This window comes from Macrobrachium nipponense, chromosome 8, assembly GCF_015104395.2.
Source record: "Macrobrachium nipponense isolate FS-2020 chromosome 8, ASM1510439v2, whole genome shotgun sequence".
Taxonomy (NCBI): Eukaryota; Metazoa; Arthropoda; class Malacostraca; order Decapoda; family Palaemonidae; genus Macrobrachium; species Macrobrachium nipponense.
The window spans coordinates 83,408,384-83,414,383 of record NC_087203.1 but is presented as its reverse complement, the minus strand read 5'-3'; the positions used below and the strand labels follow the sequence as shown (position 1 = coordinate 83,414,383).

The 6,000-nt window shown below is 39.5% G+C and overlaps 1 pseudogene; it reads right to left on the bottom strand.

The window, feature by feature from the left end:
• Positions 1-3,618, bottom strand: part of LOC135222893 (uncharacterized) — a 78,378-nt pseudogene extending 74,760 nt beyond the window's left edge.
• Positions 3,619-6,000: the final 2,382 nt, after the last annotated feature.

The following is a 6,000-nucleotide window of genomic DNA, read 5'->3' as shown; positions in this document are numbered from 1 at the left end:
TGAGCTGCGTTCTTTCCCTATGAAGTTTGAGACTTTTTGAAGGCCTCGAAGGAGTCTTTCCTGTGAAGGAAAAGCCCGAAAACCCCGAGAATCCATCTGAATCCCCAGATAAACTAAGTTCTGGCTGGGGATCAACTGAGATTTCTCGAGGTTGACGAGCAATCCAAGAGACTTTATCAGGTCTAATGTCGTGTTCAAGTCCTCCAAACACTGGCTCTCTGACTTGGCTCTTATGAGCCAATCATCCAGGTAAAGGGAGATGATGGTTCCCTTTAGATGAAGCCACCTTGCTACATTCCTCATCAGGCAGGTGAATACCTGAGGAGCTGTAGACAGGCCGAAGCACAAGGCCCTGAACTGGAAGATCTTGTCTTGTATCACAAATCGAAGATACTTCCTCGATGATGGATGAATCGGAACGTGGAAATAAGCATCTTGAAGGTCCAGGGAGACCATCCAGTCTCCAGGACGTAGCGCCGACAGAACCGAGGCAGAAGTCTCCATGGAGAATTTCTTCTTCTCCACGAAGCGGTTCAGTGCACTTACGTCTAGCACCGGCCTCCACCCCCCCGAAGCTTTCGGGACTAAGAAAAGGCGATTGTAAAACCCCGGGGAGTGAGGGTCCTGTACTAGCTCTATTGCTTCCTTGATCCACATTGTTTCCACCATCTGAAGAAGCACTTCTCTCAGAACAGGGTCCTTGTACCTCGCCGACAGTTCCCTCGGTGTCGTAGTTAAGGGAGGGCTGTCCAGGAAAGGGATTAGGTATCCCTTCTCCAGTACTGACAATGTCCAAGGGTCGGCTTCCCTCGAGGTCCAGGCTTCTACAAAATTTAGAAGTCTGGCACCTACAGGTGTTTGGAGGACAGTTGTCCTATTTGGTCTTTTAAAAGGTCGGAAGGAAGACCTTCCTCGCTTCTCCGAAGGCTTCCTTTTCGAAGAGGGTCGAGTAGAGGAAACTCCACGAAAGGGCTGTTGAGGAACTTGTGAATCTTTCTTCGCAACAGTTACAACTGGTCGATTCTTTTTCGCTGACTGAACTAAGAGGTCCTGTGTTGCCTTCTCAGATAGCGAACGAGCAATATCCCTCACTAACTGGGAAGGGAACAGGTGCTCAGACAATGGCGTGTAGAGAAGAGCTGACCTCTGAGTAGGAGAGACAGCTTTAGTAAGGAAAGATCCATACACTGACCTCTTCTTAAAGTACTTTTTCGGAGGGTGGCTAAAAACGAGGTAGTCAGTGAGTTGGCCAGTCCAGTCGGTTGTTTACCCTACAAAGTAAGGTAAACAATCACGGACGATCCATCGTCATCACGCTGCCCGGGTCTTATTCACTCGATATTTAATTGGTGAAACAAGAATACAATTACATATTTAAGCATACCATTCAAATGATTGAAGTTTTGTCAACATAATGTGATATATGAAAGCCCCATACGAACTAAAATAAGCATGTGAAGCTCTTCGTAGAATATGTTTTCAAGGCAGTTTTGAAATCCAACATGGCAGCAGTCGCGTGACTGGCCGTTCTAACCACAGACAATCCACCATCTTTCCCAGCACTCATTTGAACAATGTTAGCATATACGTATATGTAATGTTTATTGATCTTACTCAAGATTGCAGTTGTAATCAGCACAATAAAACAACATTTTGTTACCTATATTAGTGAAAGTATGAAACTTGTTATTCCCGGAGTCATGGTTTGAACTGAATTCATTTTTACCTTGTAATCGGTGGTTTTATCCTTACTGCCATCACAACTGAAACTCCACAGTGCTTATTTGATTGTAATTATACACATTATTGGTCTTAATCCACTCCAAATTGCACTTGAACCAAGTTGCTGTTCCTGGTTCCTAAGCGGTGGAGGTGGGGGGAGAGGGTAGGTGGAGCTTTTTACTCCTGTGTTCGTATCCACTTCTGGATAATGGAGTTTTTGTCTCTTGGTACAAGGCCAAGTGTCATTATTCTTTACGATTAGTGATTCACAATACCCTTATAAATTACGGCACTGGGTGTAATACACTATAGCAAAATCTCGTTCTGATACGAGTGTTTGTTACAGAAATATTGCCAAAAAACGTCCATGCACTGTCTCTGAAACCCATAGTAGGTATGCTGCTTAGTTGTCAATCAAGTTTTCTGTAATCAAGTATTTTTTACAAGCTAGCTATTGTATAAATTTGTATTTTTCTCAATCAAAACATATGCTCCTCAATAATAACTTTCCTCTTTTAACGACTTTCTGATGATTGCAAATTCGGCCCCATTAATTTCTTATGGTGCAAAAACAGACAAGAGGCCCAGGGAGCGAAAGCGATTGCGTCACACTACAGAGGTAATCGGGCAGTAAAACATCTTCATATACCCAAAATGTAAATAATAAAGATATATATCCGCATTACGATTATAATAATTACATGAATAGCTGATAAAAATCTGCATGAATAACTGGTAAACTGTTCTGCAAGAAAGTTGAGTATAGTAATTCATTTACAATTGGTACGAAAGTCAAGATGTTGTGACGTCATAATACAAGACTTAAAAAAACGTTCTAATTCCGAAAAATAATTACTTAGATTTGAGCCAGGAATCGAGTTACTTTTTCAATAACGAATATTTTCAAATTAATCATAATAAATATGTAAAACATTGATGTTTTACTATTTATTTAAATAATTATCTACTGCACACTTCGTTGTCGTCTTCTACCAAAACCATAGTTTCCTTAAAAACGTTGTGGTAAGGGACCGTTTTCCGATTGTTGTGATGAAAGTGCCCCAGCGTCTATGGGTACAAGTGGTGTGAGGATTTATCACAGGAAATGGGAAGTTTGTTGACACAAGGGACTCCGCAAACATCGAGATGGCGTCAATCTTCTAAGTTATTTAATCGTAAGTCAAAATTATTTAATCGTAAGTCAAAATTTCGAAAGCATTTTGGTGAAGTTTGCACTGCGTTGGCCACCCTTTTCATTACCCTCTGTTTAAAGCTTAAAATATGGCCTTAATTTCTAACTTTGGAGAAAATACTTCCTACTTTGAAAGGAGAGTAGAGGTCTTTAGCTCCGTCTCTCACCAACAACAACTCGTGACTGATGACCATCTCCGGTGTCATTATGCTTTATAAGTACTTTTTCGGAGGGTGTCCAGCCGTGATCGTCGGTGAGTTGGTCAGTCCATGCGGTGTTTTACCCTAGCTACCTACCTACTAAGTAAGCACTAGCCTAATACATTTCAACTTCCGTTTGACAACGTTTGTCCACTATTCAGCTAAACCTATGCTAGTCCAAACTGACATGTCTACCGCCTACACCACCGTAGCTTATAATATCCTACCTAGTAAAATACATCACCCGGCAGCCCACGGCTCCTAGATATTAGGTAGTATAGGTAGGTAGTATTGGGTACAAACTACGATCTCCATACCGGTCAACTTGGTTACAGCAATAGCTACGGTAGAATATGAGTTACGCCTGTTTAAAGAATAACCCTCTTACCGATGAGATGACAGCTACTGAAGCAAGCACGCAGCGTTGGGTATAAGTAGTCAAAGACACTTATTTCATCGGATTACCACCATTCGCTCACTGAGCGCTTACTACCTTGTTTTTGTTTTGATTGTTAGAGTTTCTTCCCTGTCGTCATAGCAACAAGTGACACACTCATCATAGAAAACGGGTTTTTGTGTTGGTCCTTTTGCGAGAGACACCATTATATTTGTAATGTAAACACATCTCGCCAATATATATATATCTAGTTCCCGGATTATAACTGAACAAATCACCTATGTGTCTCTACACGTGAGAATATGACTAAGCAATGAAACGCATCCATGCAATTGAGTAAGCGAGCGAGCGGATAGGACGTGTTTTTTGTGTTATTCCGAGTGAAAGTGAAATTACGGACGAAGTTGTTTTACGGACAAAGTTGGTTTAAACTCTGTACCACCCTAATTAATGGGGTTACCTAGTCATTATGGCTAGTAAAAAACATTGTAACGACCTGTCCTTCTTGCAAGAAAGATGAGTGAACAGAATGGACTGGACGTGAATGTGCGTATCTTGATGAAGTATGCAAAAAGAACACTAAGAAATTGAATTGGCTATGCCCAAACTGCTATGAGTTTGCCTTGAAATGGCAAGAAAATTATCAAATTCTTCAGGTGGAATATAAGAAGCTTGAAAAGGACTGTGAGAGTCAAGTCCAAATTGCTGAATTGCACGATCAGCTGCCGTAGCACTTGACAACAGGACTGCTGAGTCCGCTCATGGCCCAGTTGCAGATGTGCGAGGCTGGGTTAAAATAAAAAAAATAAAAAAAAATAAAATAAAAAACTTGAAAATAAATTGATTTAATCATGAAAATATTGCTGCTCCTCAACCTGAGAAGATTGCCTATACTGATAGAGTTAAAAGAAAGAAGCTGTTGACTATTAAGTCAAAACAACCGTCTGAGAAGATCACTGACAGGAAAGACGATGTTGATACTAGCTCTATGAAACAAGGTTATGTTATTTAAAATTTCACAGATGGCCGTATTCGAGATTTAGCTGCTAATAAGGTTAACAATGATGTTCAGGGAACTGACATTAAGAAGATTGGAAAATATAAACCTCAGATCATGATTTGTAATAGTACATATGAAGCAGAACAGGATGCGGTAAACGAAATGATTGAGAGAGATAGTTATTGACAATTAATGTCCAAAATTGATAAGAAGATATCAGTTGTGCTTAAAAAGCCAGCCTCTAAAGGAACGTTTCATTGGATATTGAAGTGTGAGCCTGAGGTTAGGAAAGATAATGGCGACAAAGTGAAACTGAGATGGGCATCTATACGGGTGAGGAACAGGTATCATGTCATCATTTGGTACTATTATCAATGATATGGTCATTAAGAAAATAGACTGTGGGTTCAAGAATATAGTTGAAGAGTTAACATGTTGAAAATGCACAGGAAGTCAAAGGACAAAGGTCTGAGCCGCTGATCGATGGAATGGTGAGCTGTATTATTTGTAAGACTCAAATACGAAAAATGTGACCATGAGGTGAACTCAAAAGAAAGCAAAGCTTTAGATTACGAGATGAAGATTGCTGCTAACACGGGTCATGGTTATATTAGCTAATGGAAGTTTAAAATATGGTTACGTGAATATCCAGTTTGTAGGAAATAGAACACTGCAGATTAGAGACTTAATAACTGAAAATTCAATCGATAAACCGCCAAATGTTAAAGTAAAGAAATATATTTTTTTAAATTTCTTGTAGCATTTTCTTCCATGTTTGGGCCAACGCTGTTATTTATGTAGACTTGATTGACTGAAAGAAAATTCTGGTCTCAAAAAATACATTTTAATTTTTAGTGCATCGTAATAAAGCGTAAGTAACAAGTTAGTGAGGGCTGTCATATTTCCTCTCAAAATCTAGAACTGTCGGACAAGATCTTCGCGAACGTCTGTGAAACTACCCTGAACCCACTGAGAAGTGAGAACAGTGAACTGACAGAAAACTATAGTGGAAATTAACAAATAAACGGGGCCTACCAGACACACCTAATTTATTCCAATAGGAAGATAAAAAATAAATGATTTTTTCAGCAGCTAATTCTGTTGATATCTTTCAGTTAGTTATCTAGTAGCGTAACATGAATGACTGAAAAACCATAAACTTACGAAATTTAAGAAATGGTCAATTGTTCTGCTTTCCTAAAGAAATCAAAATGCCAAAATCTCCAGCTGGAGCGCAGTAAATGTAGCTTTCAATTATAAAGGAATATTATTTTTGCGTAATCCCAGATGCTGGACGCTATATTTTTTTCGGCTTTCCAATGTTTTCTGTCTTTAAGTTACGGAAGGACAGACAGATTTTTTCGAGTATTCTGTATTAAAACAAAAATTCTGCCTTACAAAATACCACCAGGTTTAACAGGAATTTACAAAATAGTCGTTGTTTTCACACTGCAAACGAGAGAGAGAGAGAGAGAGAGAGAGAGAGAGA